Genomic DNA, 19,641 nt, shown 5'->3' on the forward strand with positions numbered 1-19,641 from the left:
CACAAAAAAAGTCACCAATGGCGTCATGTGGAAATTCGCTGCCATTCCATGCCTGGTAGTTCATCGCTAGTCTGTTTCATACCACCCACCTCAATGAGATTAGAAGTTCAGAACCAATTAGGTGATGTTAGGTGATCATTTCACCCCAGATCTACCCAAGCTCCGCCCATTTGACGGGTTCACAGGCAAAATAGGCTAAAAGGTAATTTTATTAAAAATTAACTCAAAGGTGAATCACCCCATTAATGAAAAAACAGTTGCAATTTAATATACTACACAATAAATATTTTATTATGTTATGTATTTAGTACAGATCAGGAGAAAGCTTTCGTCACAGTGGTGCAATCTAGAATAGCTGCTTTTTACTTGTTGCCCCAACAACAAGTATACATGCTCTTTTGTTTCCTGCTCTCAAAGATCCTTCAGAGCTTGGCAGGAGTCTACTCAGTTTGCTCCTCTCTCCCTCTTCCCCTCCCATCTCTCTTCTCTCCCCCTTCCTTCTCCTCCACTCCCCTCCCATCTCTCCTCTCTCCCCCTCCCTTCTCTGCTGTGTAATCTGAGCTTAGAGCTGTCAGACCAACCTAAAATGGCAGCTGCTATCTTAAACAGACAGAGGGAGCTTCTATGGCTGTTTACTCAGTTATGGTAAAGCTTTCTGCTGAATAAATATATGGTTTACGTTGCAGTATATCATTTGAGAGTGTGACTAACTTTGGAAAGCAAGCTGGACAGAGCTGAGAGACGACTGGAAGAACCAAGGTGTTGGTTGGGCAATTAAAGGGACTGTGGGACATTTGAACAACAATCTGGGACAGTGGGCTGTGCTATAACAATTCAGACATTCCCATGAAAAGCAGAACAGTTAAGAGATATGAATTAATATGGCACCAAGTGCTCTAGAACTGCTCACCAAGAATCCAGTGTATCTCAGCACTAAGGGGCCTGTGGTTTGGCTGCTTCCGCTTTCTCCTCTCCCTGACACAGAATGTGTGAAAACTTCTCTTGTATTTATGTGTTACAGCAGTTTTACACTCACCCAGCCCAAGTGCTTGGTGCCAATGCAGGAGAATCTCTCTGTGACTCCAGTGGTAGGGGGCTGGGTGCAAGGGGGCTCCAGAGGTGAGTGTGGGTGCCACTTGGAAGTCATGATGGAATTTGTACCTATTATGAGTATTTGGGGAGGGAGGTATCTTTATCTGGAAGGACTAGACACTAGAAAGGAACTAACTAAGCAAACTGTGAATAAAGTAGAATCATTACTAATGAACATTGTTTCCAAAATGAAATAACAAAATGTCTTAGTTAAGATTCCAACTAAATAAAAATGTGTTTATTGCAATAGAGACAGCAGCTGGGTTATGTGTTTATTCTTCCTTGCATTCACTTTTACCAGATACCAGAAAGCCTTCTAAACTCTAGCACCTCCTCCCAAGCCCAAGCTCCTATGGCTTTGCTGCCACCTAGTGGCCAATATCTGCCATACACATAGGCATTCAGAGTGGGTGCCCACCCTCTAGGACAGGGGTGGGCAAACTTTTTGGCTCACGGGCCACATTTACTTACCCCCGGGCCGGACCGGGCCAGGGCGGGCAGGGCCAGGCCAGCGTTACGCCCCCTTCGTCTCTTTAATTCCGGCCCACCAATGACACTTAGTCTCGCGTCGTCGGCGGGCCGGATTAAAAAGTCCAAGGGGCCGGATGTGGCCCGCGGGCCGTAGTTTGCCCACCCCTGCTCTAGGAAGTGGCTTCTGTGGGAGCTCCAGGTAAGTACCTCAAGAAAACACAACATTGATACTAGCAGTTACAATGATTTGTATAAAGGCAACACACAATGCAATGTGTGAATGCAATGTAGAATGCAAATACACAATATTTGTATGAATATGTTGCAAACACAACACACAAGCAGCTCAGGCACACTTACAGCTCACTCCCACCACAGCTGAGATGCACACCAAACACAGTAAGGCTCCTATATAAGCATTATAGTACATTGTTTAAGGAGAAGGAAAGACATTTTGGCATTTTACTGCCAATAGATCAGCCACATTAGTGCCACCTAGAGCGCTATATTTATACTGCTGAAAGCATTACATGAGTAACAGCCCTAGAAGCTCCCCTGTTTGTTTAAGATAGCAGCTGCCATTTTAGCTTGGTCTCAGTAGCCTCCTGCTGCAGCTCTGGCTGCTGGTAGCTCAGATTATATACAGTAGCACAGTTAAGAGGGGGAGCATATTCTGATGGGAGGGGGAGAGGCAGAAAGGAGAGAGCTGAGCATGCTTGTGCCCGTGCCCTGAAGGATGTTTCTGAGAGAGGAAGTCTGACACAGAAGAACATGTTTACAAAAAAGGAGACAAGAAATCCTGTGTTTCTTTTGATAGAGAAGTCAGTGCAGCGTTTCTGTGAGTGCTTATGGCTGTATTTACACCTTTCTGATAAAGCTTACTTAGTGTAACCCTTTCTTGGCACACTCACTAAATTTGGGCTGTATATATATGCTTGAAACAGGAGATGTTTATTCTCTTGAATTATAAGATACTGGGAACTGGGAATCAGCGCAGTGCCTCCACCTAGGAAGGCTCATAGTAGGACTTCTGTACTGTTGAGCCTGTGTAAGTCTTACAGTTCCGGGCCTGATGACCCATCACATGGTACTTGTACATTTCCCTTGGAATCTCTTACGCCACCGACGTACTTTACACAGTGCAGACTGGACCTGAACCTCATCAGGAACAGGGCAGTTTGGCTGTATGTGGCCTATTCTACCACACCGGTAACACTTTGGAGGTTTCCTTGTCTCAGTTGGGGTTTTGGCTCTCAGACAATTGAGCTTTTAACTCCTCCAACTCTTTGTGAAGTTTCTTATTTTCCTTCAACAGTCTTGCATCAGCAGGGGACTTCTCTGCATGCCCTTGGGTGGAACTCCTCTTCCCCCTCACATAGGCATCAGCCTCCTCCCGCCAAACTCTCTCCATCAGAGCAACATAGCCAGGGGTTAGTGTATCCTGGTAGTGAGCTCTAATTGTCACGGCAACAGGGTCACTATTCAAAGTCCCTCTCCTCATTTGGTGAACCCTCAGGGAATCCATTTCAGAGCTTTGGATTACCCCACGACTCACCTGCAGTCTCAGGCCTTGCTCCACCTGCACCAGATAGGCAGACAGGGCTTCCTTCTCTTTCTGGGAGGTAGAGTGGAAGTTGTGGAGCATCTCTGTAGTACCTCTAGGACTTCAATCAGGTCGCCTGAAGTAGCATCAGGGTGACTAACTAGGTAGGATTTCACCACATCCACAGCCGGATGGCAAAGACTCTCAAGGATCTTCTTTCTCATGGTTGCCTCAGGGCCGGCCCAATCTCTCATGGACACCACAGTAGAATCTCTCCAACTCTCAAAGGATTCCTCACCCGAGGGTACAGGATCTGCACCTGAAAACACTTCTAAGTCTTTTAAAATTACCATTCCAGGCCAGCTGAGTCAGTTGGTCAGTCAGTAGCCCCAGGGCACTCACAATATCTGGGGTATCCAGCTGGCCTCCTGAGCTAGGCCGACTCCCCTTGGAGACCACGCTCTCGCAGGATGGACCTTGCTTTACTTAACTCTGTTCAACTGGTGAATCAAACAGTCTCTTATTGGGCAGCACACCTCCTGGTGCTGTAACTGCAAACTGGGAAACAAGGGTGTCAACATGGGTAGTTAAATCATCTGCGTCATCAGACAGATCTGGCAGAACAACCCTCCATGGCCCTTCATCTGCCGCATCAATATCCTGGGGAACCCTCTCACGGTCTATCTCTCTGGGGCTCTCTATAAGGACATTCAGCAGAACCCCGGCAGAATCTCGCCGTGATGCAACCACTCTTGGGTGGTAAAATATTTGTTCCCATCAAGGATTTCATAAATAGAATCTTCTTTTACTCTTGGCATCATGGGCCCCACAACAGCAACCTTCCAGGGGTTAATTCCCAAAGCATTGCACCACTGGCGAACAGTTTGTGGGGTTTCATGTGCAGACATGCTTTCATCCAACATTCCCAGCTTCCCAATAGCATCTCAGCAGTGCCTCCAAAATGTAACCCTTTATTGGCACACTCACTTCTGTTGGGCTGTATTACTTGTTTTGTACAGGAGATTTGCTCTCTTGAATTATAAAGATACTGGGAACTGGGATTTTAGCGCAGTGCCTCCACCTAGTGGACACTGAGGAGCACACCTCAAGGGACTTTCCACTAGGAATAATCACAGCAATATTAAACTTTATATAACTGTTGAAATAGAATAAAACAACTTTATGGATAACTGAATTTCCTGCCCTGAGGAATCCATACAGTCTATCCATTCCTGGCACAGTCTCTGTAGGTGCCCAGTCCCAACTTGGATCCGGATAGACCCCCAACCCTTTTATTCAGTTCAGTCCCTTCCCCAAGAGCTGTTAAGTCCCCCTAGGTAGCGCTACCTGACCAGAGTACCTTCCCCTTGGAAAAGGTGGCTGCTCCCATGTAACAGGCAAACAAGCAATACCTGTCCTCACCAGGGGACACACACAGAGATTCCACAGAGGACTTTGTAATCACTGGCAGCCCTGCAGACTCTTTTCCTTTTAGTCTGAACTCACAACAGTGGTACTGGCTGCTCACTCTGTATCTCTCTTTCAAAACTGGCAAAAACAACAGGGGCTCCCTTTATCAACTGCTGGGCCCACCCCTAGAATTTTGGCTCCAAACCTTAAGCACACCTCCTCCCAGAGGTGCACTGCTACATCCAGCCAATCGGGTCCATCCCCAGTCTGTAGCTGGGCAGGATGATGTCAGACTGAGAAACAGGGGAGAGAGTTCTCTGATCCCCTACACACCAATATTACAGACAATTGTGTGTGTACAGGAACATAGAGAGGTGTCAATCCAACATATAGGAGTCTAAGTCTCTCAGTCAGAGCTATATACTGGCTAACCAGGCCAGGGTCAATTTAGGGGGGTGCAGGGCCCCCACACCTGCCCTGCAGGGTCCCAAACCACCCACCTAACTCCCTCCCCTGAGCTTACAATTTTTAAGTAAAAAAATGTATTCTATTCTGCCCCAATAATTGCCCTATCCTGTAAACCATTTATTATTTTGAATGTTTTTTTAGAAAATACCTGTTAAAACTTGGCTTCTGGTGATTTGAAAAAAGGCAATACGGCGATGCAGGGGAAGCATCCACTATGCGACGATCGATTGATCGATCCTAGCCTATACAGAAGGAGTCTGTTACTTTTCCTTTAAACTTACTTATGTTTCCCTGGAGCGCCAGCGGGGATTGGGTCTGGGCTGGCCCAGTATGACTCTGAGCCAGGCTCTCAGGCTTCTTGATTGCCCAGCTGAGTCTCATCAGGCCACTTGGTCAATCTGTAGAAATTACTAGAATAGTGTCTAGGGTATGGGCTGCAATCTAACTTTATATTCAGAGGTGTAACTATAGGTGAAACAGCAGTTCATAAAGGGAGCCCCTGTTGGTTTGCCAGCTTTTGGAAGAGAGACCCAGAGTGAGTAGCCAGTACCAATTGTGTGAGTTCAGACTGCAAAGAGAGAAGGCTGCTGGGCTGCTGGTGATTACAGAGGCCTCTGTGGAATCTCTGTGTGTGTCCCCTGGTGGTGAGGGCAGGTATTGCTTGCTTGCCTGCTATGTGGGAGCAGCCACCTTTCCAAAGGGGAAGGTACTCTGGGGCAGGTAGCGCTACCTGGGGGGACTGTTGGGGAAGGGATTGAACTGAATAAAAGGGTTGAAGTCTATCCGGATCCAAGTTGGGACTGGGCACCTACAGAGACTGTGCCAGGAGTGGATAGACTGTATGGATTCCTCAGGGCAGGATAATCAGTTATCCATAAAGTTGTTCTTTATTCAGTTTCAATGTTTATAAAAAGTTAATTGCTGCAAAGTGTGTGCTAATTATTTTTCCTAGTGGAAATACCCTTGAGGCGTGCTCCTCAGTGTCCACTAGGGGGAGGCACTGCACTAAAATCCCAGTTCCCAGTACCTTTCTCATTGCAAAGAGAACTATAATTTTCCTGTTATAAAGAAAGTATACAGCCCTGTAAGATATTTTCACAGAATTATAAATCCACAGCATATGAAATGTATACCTGCCAGTCACACATACTTGTAAGTTAATTTGGGAAAGGACTGAGCCGCCTTTTAACATATGTTCTTGCCTTTTATAGATACTTGGGGGGTAGGGACATACTGACACCCGGCATATACTCTGGGACACAAGTCTCTTGCTCTCTCTCTCTCTTCCCAGGAGGGACAGACACATCTCTCTCTCTGCCCTGGAGGGACAGACAGGTCTCCCTTCCTGAGAGATGGACACACACACACATATATGAAACATACACACATATCACATATACTTAACATTATATTTATATGTAGAGATGTAGCGAACTGTTCGCCGGCGAACTAATTCGCGCGAACATCGGGTGTTCGCAAGTCCGCAAATTCGCGAACTTTTCGTGATGTTCGCAATTTGGGTTCGCCGGCACCGAAAAAATCGCAAAACTTACGATAACGGTACGAAAAAGTCGCAAAACTTATGATAACGGTACGAATGATCCGAAAAAGTCGCAAAACTTACGATAACGGTACGAATGATCCGAAAAAGTCGCAAAACTTACGATAACGGTACGAATGATCCGAAAAAGTCGCAAAACTTACGATAATGTTACGAAAGCTCCGAAAAAGTCGCAAAACTTACGATAACGTTACGAAAGCTCCGAAAAAGTCGCAAAACTTACGATAACTTTACGAAAGCGCCGGAAAATACGAAAAAGTCGCAAAATTACCGATCATTTCGAAAAACGGCGTGTGTCAATTTTTCAGAGGTTTTTGCCCTTGATCCCCCTCCTGCATGTCACTGCCCAGGTCGTGGCACCCTTTAAACAACTTTAAAATCAGTTTTCTGGGCAGAAATGGCTTTTCTATTTTTTAAAGTTCGCCTTCCCATTGAAGTCTATGGGGTTCGCAAAGTTCGCGAATATTCGCAATTTTCGGCGGAAGTTCGCGAACAGGTTCGCAAACTTTTTTTTTGAGGTTCGCTACATCCCTATTTATATGCATTAATTGTACAGATTACTCCTGTGAGCTGCCAAGGGTATGTGTGACTGGCTGTTTGTACTTTGCATATAATTTATAATTCCACACAATAAAATATATTTTGTTATCACCTTGGTGAGTGGTACTTTGACCATAATACACAAAATTTTATAATAAATAGATGGGATTCTGCAAGCCTAAATAAGTGAGTGTGCCAAGAAAGGGTTACAGTCTATTTTGTATTTGTGGTTCCCAGTTTGGAAACAAAATTAGAAAAAAGAAAAAATAATTTCTCGTAAACGATAATGGATTATAACCCTGCTTGAGGCCAGTCCCTGTATTCTTATGAAATGGCCATATATTCTGTTATCAATTAGCCAGAAAAGATGGACAGGTGGGGGTTGAAGTTTAGATGTCAGTCAAGAAAAGGTTGGCCCCTCCCATCCCTCTCTGCTCAGAACACAATGTGCCTGACAGCACTGAGCCCAGTTACGCAGATCCCATTCATGATAATTCCCCTTTATTAACACAAAGCAGTAGAGAAAGGGATCACTGACCTGCCAGCTGTAGTTCCACAATTCCTGTGCTGTAATGATTGGGAGCAACAAACAGGCAGATGTAGTTCCCTGTGTCCCACGGCCGAACATTCTTTATCTTTAATGTGACTTGTCCTTGTCTGATGTTCTCTGTCAGAAACTCCGTCCTGTCCTTATATGTCTCATCCTGACTGCCGGTATCATCTGATCTCTTGTTATACACATACACATAGGAGTTTGCATTTCCCCGATGGAACTTGATTGTCATACTCTCAGCGCTGCCTGCAGGTACCCGGTAACAGCCCAGATCTGCATCACTGCCCACAGGGGCAATAACTGGTGTGTGAGAGGCAATAACATCAAATCTCTCTGCAAAATAAAGACAATTAATAGAAAATAGATCAGTGCACTAATAGATTGTCAATAATGTCACACAATGGCAAAGGGCTGCAGGCTGAGTTATACAGGGAACTCTGAGTATCACTCAGGTATTATAAGGGATAATGTACCCCCTACTGTAAATGATAAGGATATTAGCAGTCACTGAGGGGTTCTGTGCCCATATAAAGGCACAAGGCTGCAGGCTGAGTTATACAGGGAACTCTGAGTATCACTCATGTATTATAAGGGATAATATACCCCCTACTGTAAATGATAAGGATATTAGCAGTCACTGAGGGGTTCTGTGCCCCCCATATAAAGGCACAAGGCTGCAGGCTGAGTTATACAGGGAACTCTGAGTATCACTCATGTATTATAAGGGATAATGTACCCCCTACTGTAAATGATAAGGATATTAGCAGTCACTGAGGGGTTCTGTGCCCATATAAAGGCACAAGGCTGCAGGCTGAGTTATACAGGGAACTCTGAGTATCACTCATGTATTATAAGGGATAATGTACCCCCTACTGTAAATGATAAGGATATTAGCAGTCACTGAGGGGTTCTGTGCCCCCCATATAAAGGCACAAGGCTGCAGGCTGAGTTATACAGGGAACTCTGAGTATCACTCATGTATTATAAGGGATAATGTACCCCCTACTGTAAATGATAAGGATATTAGCAGTCACTGAGGGGTTCTGTGCCCCCCATATAAAGGCACAAGGCTGCAGGCTGAGTTATACAGGGAACTCTGAGTATCACTCATGTATTATAAGGGATAATGTACCCCCTACTGTAAATGATAAGGATATTAGCAGTCACTGAGGGGTTCTGTGCCCCCCATATAAAGGCACAAGGCTGCAGGCTGAGTTATACAGGGAACTCTGAGTATCACTCATGTATTATAAGGGATAATGTACCCCCTACTGTAAATGATAAGGATATTAGCAGTCACTGAGGGGTTCTGTGCCCCCCATATAAAGGCACAAGGCTGCAGGCTGAGTTATACAGGGAACTCTGAGTATCACTCATGTATTATAAGGGATAATGTACCCCCTACTGTAAATGATAAGGATATTAGCAGTCACTGAGGGGTTCTGTGCCCATATAAAGGCACAAGGCTGCAGGCTGAGTTATACAGGGAACTCTGAGTATCACTCATGTATTATAAGGGATAATGTACCCCCTACTGTAAATGATAAGGATATTAGCAGTCACTGAGGGGTTCTGTGCCCATATAAAGGCACAAGGCTGCAGGCTGAGTTATACAGGGAACTCTGAGTATCACTCATGTATTATAAGGGATAATGTACCCCCTACTGTAAATGATAAGGATATTAGCAGTCACTGAGGGGTTCTGTGCCCATATAAAGGCACAAGGCTGCAGGCTGAGTTATACAGGGAACTCTGAGTATCACTCATGTATTATAAGGGATAATGTACCCCCTACTGTAAATGATAAGGATATTAGCAGTCACTGAGGGGTTCTGTGCCCATATAAAGGCACAAGGCTGCAGGCTGAGTTATACAGGGAACTCTGAGTATCACTCATGTATTATAAGGGATAATGTACCCCCTACTGTAAATGATAAGGATATTAGCAGTCACTGAGGGGTTCTGTGCCCATATAAAGGCACAAGGCTGCAGGCTGAGTTATACAGGGAACTCTGAGTATCACTCATGTATTATAAGGGATAATGTACCCCCTACTGTAAATGATAAGGATATTAGCAGTCACTGAGGGGTTCTGTGCCCATATAAAGGCACAAGGCTGCAGGCTGAGTTATACAGGGAACTCTGAGTATCACTCATGTATTATAAGGGATAATGTACCCCCTACTGTAAATGATAAGGATATTAGCAGTCACTGAGGGGTTCTGTGCCCATATAAAGGCACAAGGCTGCAGGCTGAGTTATACAGGGAACTCTGAGTATCACTCATGTATTATAAGGGATAATGTACCCCCTACTGTAAATGATAAGGATATTAGCAGTCACTGAGGGGTTCTGTGCCCATATAAAGGCACAAGGCTGCAGGCTGAGTTATACAGGGAACTCTGAGTATCACTCATGTATTATAAGGGATAATGTACCCCCTACTGTAAATGATAAGGATATTAGCAGTCACTGAGGGGTTCTGTGCCCCCCATATAAAGGCACAAGGCTGCAGGCTGAGTTATACAGGGAACTCTGAGTATCACTCATGTATTATAAGGGATAATGTACCCCCTACTGTAAATGATAAGGATATTAGCAGTCACTGAGGGGTTCTGTGCCCCCCATATAAAGGCACAAGGCTGCAGGCTGAGTTATACAGGGAACTCTGAGTATCACTCATGTATTATAAGGGATAATGTACCCCCTACTGTAAATGATAAGGATATTAGCAGTCACTGAGGGGTTCTGTGCCCCCCATATAAAGGCACAAGGCTGCAGGCTGAGTTATACAGGGAACTCTGAGTATCACTCATGTATTATAAGGGATAATGTACCCCCTACTGTAAATGATAAGGATATTAGCAGTCACTGAGGGGTTCTGTGACCATATCAAGGCATAAGGCTGCAGGCTGAGTTATACAGGGAACTCTGAGTATCACTCATGTATTATAAGGGATAATGTACCCCCTACTGTAAATGATAAGGATATTAGCAGTCACTGAGGGGTTCTGTGCCCCCCATATAAAGGCACAAGGCTGCAGGCTGAGTTATACAGGGAACTCTGAGTATCACTCATGTATTATAAGGGATAATGTACCCCCTACTGTAAATGATAAGGATATTAGCAGTCACTGAGGGGTTCTGTGCCCATATAAAGGCACAAGGCTGCAGGCTGAGTTATACAGGGAACTCTGAGTATCACTCATGTATTATAAGGGATAATGTACCCCCTACTGTAAATGATAAGGATATTAGCAGTCACTGAGGGGTTCTGTGCCCATATAAAGGCACAAGGCTGCAGGCTGAGTTATACAGGGAACTCTGAGTATCACTCATGTATTATAAGGGATAATGTACCCCCTACTGTAAATGATAAGGATATTAGCAGTCACTGAGGGGTTCTGTGCCCCCCATATAAAGGCACAAGGCTGCAGGCTGAGTTATACAGGGAACTCTGAGTATCACTCATGTACTATAAGGGATAATGTACCCCCTACTGTAAATGATAAGGATATTAGCAGTCACTGAGGGGTTCTGTGCCCATATCAAGGCATAAGGCTGCAGGCTGAGTTATACAGGGAACTCTGAGTATCACTCATGTATTATAAGGGATAATGTACCCCCTACTGTAAATGATAAGGATATTAGCAGTCACTGAGGGGTTCTGTGACCATATCAAGGCATAAGGCTGCAGGCTTAAAGTAGAAGTCAACCCAAAATATATTTTTTAAATAGTAAAAGAAAACTAAATTCTAAGCAACTTTGCAATATACATTCATTACACACAGTATTTGTAATAGTTTTTGAGTTATTTGTATATACAATTGATATTAGAAGCAATGCTTGCCTGTCTTTTTCCATCCCCTGCCCTGGGGGCTCTGGCATATGAAACAGTGTAACACAAGGCAGCAGCCTGACAGACCTGACTCACTGGGGGAGACTGACCCCTGAAACACTGTAACACAAGGCAGCAGCCTGACAGCCCTGACTCACTGGGGGAGACCGACCCCTGAAACACTGTAACACAAGGCAGCAGCCTGACAGCCCTGACTCACTGGGGGAGACTGACCCCTGAAACACTGTAACACAAGGCAGCAGCCTGACACACCTGACTCACTGGGGGAGACTGACCCCTGAAACACTGTAACACAAGGCAGCAGCCTGACAGACCTGACTCACTGGGGGAGACTGACCCCTGAAACACTGTAACACAAGGCAGCAGCCTGACAGACCTGACTCACTGGGGGAGACTGACCCCTGAAACAGTGTAACACAAGGCAGCAGGCTGACAGACCTGACTCGCTGGGGGAGACTGACCCCTGAAACAGTGTAACACAAGGCAGCAGGCTGACAGACCTGACTCGCTGGGGGAGACTGACCCCTGAAACAGTGTAACACAAGGCAGCAGCCTGATAGACCTGACTCGCTGGGGGAGACTGACCCCTGAAACACTGTAACACAAGGCAGCAGCCTGACAGACCTGACTCACTGGGGGAGACTGACCCCTGAAACAGTGTAACACAAGGCAGCAGCCTGACAGACCTGACTCCCTGGGGGAGACTGACCCCTGAAACAATGTAACACAAGGCAGCAGCCTGACAGACCTGACTCCCTGGGGGAGACTGACCCCTGAAACAATGTAACACAAGGCAGCAGCCTGACAGACCTGACTCCCTGGGGGAGACTGACCCCTGAAACACTGTAACACAAGGCAGCAGCCTGACAGCCCTGACTCCCTGGGGGAGACTGACCCCTGAAACAATGTAACACAAGGCAGCAGCCTGACAGACCTGACTCGCTGGGGGAGACTGACCCCTGAAACAGTGTAACACAAGGCAGCAGCCTGACAGACCCGACTCACTGGGGGAGACTGACCCCTGAAACAATGTAACACAAGGCAGCAGCCTGACAGACCCGACTCACTGGGGGAGACTGACCCCTGAAACAATGTAACACAAGGCAGCAGCCTGACAGACCCGACCCACTGGGGGAGACTGACCCCTGAAACAATGTAACACAAGGCAGCAGCCTGACAGACCCGACTCACTGGGGGAGACTGACCCCTGAAACAGTGTAACACAAGGCAGCAGCCTGACAGACCTGACTCACTGGGGGAGACTGACCCCTGAAACACTGTAACACAAGGCAGCAGCCTGACAGACCTGACTCGCTGGGGGAGACTGACCCCTGAAACAATGTAACACAAGGCAGCAGCCTGACAGACCTGACTCGCTGGGGGAGACTGACCCCTGAAACAGTGTAACACAAGGCAGCAGCCTGACAGACCTGACTCCCTGGGGGAGACTGACCCCTGAAACAGTGTAACACAAGGCAGCAGCCTGACAGACCTGACTCGCTGGGGGAGACTGACCCCTGAAACAGTGTAACACAAGGCAGCAGCCTGACAGACCTGACTCGCTGGGGGAGACTGACCCCTGAAACAGTGTAACACAAGGCAGCAGCCTGACAGACCTGACTCACTGGGGGAGACTGACCCCTGAAACAATGTAACACAAGGCAGCAGCCTGACAGACCTGACTCACTGGGGGAGACTGACCCCTGAAACAATGTAACACAAGGCAGCAGCCTGACAGACCTGACTCACTGGGGGAGACTGACCCCTGAAACACTGTAACACAAGGCAGCAGCCTGACAGACCTGACTCGCTGGGGGAGAATGACCCCTGAAACAGTGTAACACAAGGCAGCAGCCTGACAGACCTGACTCGCTGGGGGAGACTGACCACTGAAACACTGTAACACAAGGCAGCAGCCTGACAGACCTGACTCCCTGGGGGAGACTGACCCCTGAATCAATCTAACACAAGGCAGCAGCCTGACAGACCTGACTCACTGGGGGAGACTGACCCCTGAAACAATGTAACACAAGGCAGCAGCCTGACAGACCTGACTCACTGGGGGAGACTGACCCCTGAAACAATGTAACACAAGGCAGCAGCCTGACAGACCTGACTCGCTGGGGGAGACTGACCCCTGAAACAGTGTAACACAAGGCAGCAGCCTGACAGACCTGACTCCCTGGGGGAGACTGACCCCTGAATCAATCTAACACAAGGCAGCAGCCTGACAGACCTGACTCACTGGGGGAGACTGACCCCTGAAACAATGTAACACAAGGCAGCAGCCTGACAGACCTGACTCGCTGGGGGAGACTGACCACTGAAACACTGTAACACAAGGCAGCAGCCTGACAGACCTGACTCCCTGGGGGAGACTGACCCCTGAATCAATCTAACACAAGGCAGCAGCCTGACAGACCTGACTCACTGGGGGAGACTGACCCCTGAAACAGTGTAACACAAGGCAGCAGCCTGACAGACCTGACTCACTGGGGGAGACCGACCCCTGAAACAGTGTAACACAAGGCAGCAGCCTGACAGACCTGACTCGCTGGGGGAGACTGACCCCTGAAACAGTGTAACACAAGGCAGCAGCCTGACAGACCTGACTCACTGGGGGAGACCGACCCCTGAAACAGTGTAACACAAGGCAGCAGCCTGACAGACCTGACTCGCTGGGGGAGACTGACCCCTGAAACACTGTAACACAAGGCAGCAGCCTGACAGACCTGACTCACTGGGGGAGACCGACCCCTGAAACACTGTAACACAAGGCAGCAGCCTGACAGACCCGACTCGCTGGGGGAGACTGACCCCTGAAACAGTGTAACACAAGGCAGCAGCCTGACAGACCTGACTCGCTGGGGGAGACTGACCCCTGAAACACTGTAACACAAGGCAGCAGCCTGACAGACCTGACTCACTGGGGGAGACCGACCCCTGAAACACTGTAACACAAGGCAGCAGCCTGACAGACCCGACTCGCTGGGGGAGACTGACCCCTGAAACAGTGTAACACAAGGCAGCAGCCTGACAGACCTGACTCACTGGGGGAGACCGACCCCTGAAACAGTGTAACACAAGGCAGCAGCCTGACAGACCTGACTCACTGGGGGAGACCGACCCCTGAAACACTGTAACACAAGGCAGCAGCCTGACAGACCCGACTCGCTGGGGGAGACTGACCCCTGAAACAGTGTAACACAAGGCAGCAGCCTGACAGACCTGACTCCCTGGGGGAGACTGAGCTTTGCAACATTGTTTAAAAAGTAACAACCAGGAGTTCAGCCAATGCTGCTTTCAATAAAAATTACATTTACACAATATTCTAAATAACTAAAAATGTTCAATAAGTTCCCATTGGAAAGTTGCTTGGAATTATTTTTGGGTTGACATGCCCTTTAAGATAAAACAAAAATCATAGAATTTTTTTAAAATTAAATCAATAGGCAAAAAGTATATTCGGCTCATGCCCGATTCATTGCATTGATGTAGAGCCGGGGGGGTATATAGTCCCTTTACATAAAGGCACATTTTATTTAAAGCGGACCTGTCACCCAGACATTAAAAAAAAGCTGTATAATAAAAGTCCTTTACAAAAGTCCTTTTCTTATTAACACATCCATACCCATTATAAAGGCATTTAAAAATCCCAGCTGTCAATCATATATTGCCTCAGGCATGGGGGCGGGGCAGATAATTACTTTCACTTTCCATTCAGCACTCACTTTCCCTCTTCCTTTTTACCATCTAAATGTGTAGCCAGTACATGGGCATGGGCATCAGGCCCCCATTCTGGCAAATAAACTAGATTTTGGCAGGATACAAAGCTTGCCTTAGTGCCCACAAAATGGCAGCTGCCTGCTGGCTGTGAGTGTGTAATTCCCAGACTGAAGGAAACAAGATTTATATTATTTATATAGTGTAAGTGAGGGTTATTTTGCTTGACAAGCACAATAGAAAATCACTCTTTACGTTATATTAAACGTTAATATAAAGGTTAACAACCCATTTAAGCCCTTTCACTGATTATAAATGGGATATTTTGCCAGTGGGTGCCATGCTGCCATCTGCTTTCCTGCCCCTGGGTGCAGCACCCCTGGGCTATGTCTATGGGCAGCTTTTCATATCTAAGTTCCCAGTTTGCACAGCCCGGGGCAGCTGAGAGGGATCCTGGGAGAGATGATCAATGCTATACACAGTGCATAGGAGTAACTATTATAGAATATTATAAAAAAGAGCATCACAGACACATTTTTTTAAGAAACAAACATTTTTTACCTTGGTACTTTTTCCAGTTTTTCACGCCACCATTGCCAATCTGGTATACCTATAAGTTATTTTTTAATTACCAGCTTCTGACCAGCATTGACTAAAAATGTGCTCTTGTTTTTAGGCATGGTGCCACCCTAGGCAAGGGACCTAAGTGTGCCCCCCCCAGTTTGCGAAAGTGACAACACTTCCACGCCAAATACCCCTCCCCCCCCACCAGCTCTTCTGCCGTATTTACATAGGAAGTCTCTGGCAGTTGGGGAGATTTTTTATTTTTCTTAAAAAATATTACTCTATTATATAGGCACAGGAGAGCTGCCCCTAAAGCTGCCGCCCTAAGCACAGGCCCCCGGGTGCCTATATATAAATATGGCCCTGAGTAGGATGTGGATATAATAACCATATAATACACAGTTTGGTCATTTCCATATGGGACCTAACTGCAAATGATATCCTTATAAACGGTGCTTAGTGATGTCATCAGTTATAAGCAAAGCTTAGTGATGTCATTTCTGTCACATGACTCACTCAAACTTGTATATTATAATAAATAAAGTACCCCCTGTTGTAAAATATGAGGATATTAGGAGTTCCATGACCTGTATATATGCACTCGACCTATGGTCATGGAACCCTTCTGTGACTCTTAATATCCCTATATGTTACAATAGGGGGTACTTTATTCACTATATAATATACAGGAGCCACAAATAACCTTTATATGGTCATGGAACCACTCTGTGCCTTATAATATCCCTATATGTTACAATAGGGGGTACTTTATTCACTATATAATATACAAGAGCCTCAAATACCCTTTATATATGGCCATGGAACTCCTCTGTGCCCTATAATATCCCTATATGTTACAATAGGGGGCACTTTATTCACTATATATTATAAGGAACTCCTCTGTGCCTTATAATATCCCTATATTTTACAATAGGGGGTACTTTATTCACTATATATTATAAGGAACTCCTCTGTGACTTATAATATCCCTATATGTTACAATAGGGGGTACTTTATTCACTATATAATATACAGGAGCCACAAATAACCTTTATATGGCCATGGAACCCCTCTGTGCCTTATAATATCCCTATATTTTACAATAGGGGCACTTTATTCACTATATATTATAAGGAACTCCTCTGTGACTTATAATATCCCTATATTTTACAATAGGGGGTACTTTATTCACTATATAATATACAGGAGCCACAAATAACCTTTATATGGGTATGGAACCCCTCTGTGCCTTTTAATATCCCTATATTTTACAATAGGGGGTACTTTATTCACTATATAATATACAGGAGCCACAAATAACCTTTATATGGCCATGGAACCCCTCTGTGCCTTATAATATCCCTATATGTTACAATAGGGGGTACTTTATTCACTATATAATATACAGGAGCCACAAATACCCTTTATATGGCCATGGAACCCCTATGTGCCGTATAATATCCCTATATATTACAGTAGGGGGTACTTTATTCACTATATACCATATAGCAGTGATCCCCAACAAGTAGCTCGGGGGCAACATGTTGCTCCCCAACCCCTTGGATGTTGCTCTCAGTGCCCCCAACAGGTAGTTATTTTTGAATTCCTGACTTGGGGCAATATAAACAAGACTTACTACCAAATAAAGCCCCTGTAAGCTGATGCTGAAGCTGTGAGCATAGAGGCCCCTAATAGCCAATCACAGCCCTTATTTGGCTCCTCCATGAACTTTTATGGTGCTTGTGTTTCTCTCCAAGTCTTTTTATATTTGACTGTTTATCACGAGTGAAAAAGGTTGGGGACCCCTGCCATTTAGCAACTTAATACCATATACTGTTTAACTCCTGGCCTCCCTTGTCTGTTGAATGACAACATTTATTGCAGTGACACCCTCTCTGCCCTGAGCTGAACTGGAGCTAAAATACATCAAAGAACAGAAAATAAAAAGCTGGAAATGTATTCCCTACCCTTTATAGAGAATGATGATGTATCGGATGATTTGCTGATTTATCATATATCATAATATATCATATTAATGCTAACTATTACTCACAGTGACTGTGCTGTTTTGTGTCTCTGCTCTGGGTTCCAGGAGGAAGAAACAGTTTCACTTTCCCTATCTATATATATCATTGTAACCCCTTATTGGCTGAAAAGCACTTGTAAACACCAGGCTATGGTAAGAGCATGGGGCACATTAGGACTCTCTTTCAAAGGAGTGCACCTTTGCTAAGTGGAAGGTGACTTTCACGATGTTGTTGTACTACAACTCCCACAGTACTGTGTATGGTGTTAAGTAATAGGATGCCAGGAGCTCTTGCAGATTGACTAGTTAACTCTTTATTATCCAATTCACATGTTATTATCACAGGGATCAGTAAATACTCACAGCAGTTGAGGTAGATTGATACAGTTGGTAATAGCAGTAGTAAAGCACAGAAACAGCGCAGCACCTCAATAGATACTCTTTGTGAGGTACTAGCAGGAGTCCCAAGGATGAATACCCTTTACTGGACCAGATCCCTACAGCCAACGGTGGTTCAGGGGTAAATACTAGCCTGATACCTGTGTCTGAACTGGGGTCCCTACAGCAAGGCAGACAGAGCCTGGGGAATGCTAAACCCACTAAATTCTCCTATGTTGGAGCGATAGCTTCTCTTTCTAAGTAGCCCTGACTGAGTCCCAATCCTAGAGCTGCTATAACAGAGTCTGAGACTAACTTAACCTCGTTCACGGGGCCCTGTCCCCGACTTCTCCAGATAGTGTGTATAATGTGTATCTGGGGTAAAATGGCTGTACTGGGGCCTATGTCTGCACCCAGGCTCAATGGAGCTGTTGATGGAAAGCAGACAGGCAGCCAAAGAGGAAGCCACTCCTCCTTGCTAGACACTTTATCAGTCTGCAGGGGGAGTGGTCAACCTGTATAGACCTATAGGGCATAGTGTTAGAACTGTAACTTAAGTACAGGGGCTAGTACTATCATGTCTCCAGCACAGCTTCCATCATTTTGCTTTATTGTTTATTGTTGCTCATCTGCTGGCTGTTTGCTGCAAAAGCAGGTATTCGTTTTCTGTGTAACCTATGACCTATGGGACCACCATACTTCCTGACATGTGACATTTTGCAATGCATTGTGGGAGCACATACTCCATTTTGTAGCCCATGCTGTGGAAGAATAATTACCCAATAACAATAGAGGTGTGAAGAGGTAGGGGATAAAGCGATAGGGAGCTTAACCCTATGGGTCACTACATAATAAAGTGTCAGCACTCACAGGTTTTAAATTTTTTTGAAAAAAAGGTACATTTTATCACAAAATATGAAAAAGGAACATTACAGACCTCAACGTTTCAGTCCCCCACAGGGACTTTCATCAGGAGGCAGAGAAAAGACAGTACAAACATCTCTCACTCAAGACCTTTATATATACTCCCAGGGGGAGGTTCTTTGGCACCTGTATACGGCTGCCTGCCCACCCCCCCAAGCCCCAATTGTAACTCTTAGATCAACATGCAGGAATGTATAAAAGCAGTTAGATCGAGATTATAGTCATATGATAAATATATCATTAGATACTTAGATTGTAAGCTCTACGGGGCAGGGACCTCCTTCCTACTGTGTCTCATACCACATGGCACTTATATATATATACATATATGTATTTATTGTATTTATTTATTATATCACTTGTCCTCCCTGTGTGTAATTTTGTATTCTGTAAGACTGTACAGTGCTGCATACCCTTGTGGTGCTTTATAAATAAAGTTATACATACATACTGTACATACATATGCCCCATACAGCAGTAAGGGAAGCCATTAGTATTTGTACAGTGCCACTGGGACCCCACGTGGGGA

Source organism: Xenopus tropicalis, chromosome 8 (assembly GCF_000004195.4).
Source record: "Xenopus tropicalis strain Nigerian chromosome 8, UCB_Xtro_10.0, whole genome shotgun sequence".
NCBI classification, from domain to species: domain Eukaryota; kingdom Metazoa; phylum Chordata; class Amphibia; order Anura; family Pipidae; genus Xenopus; species Xenopus tropicalis.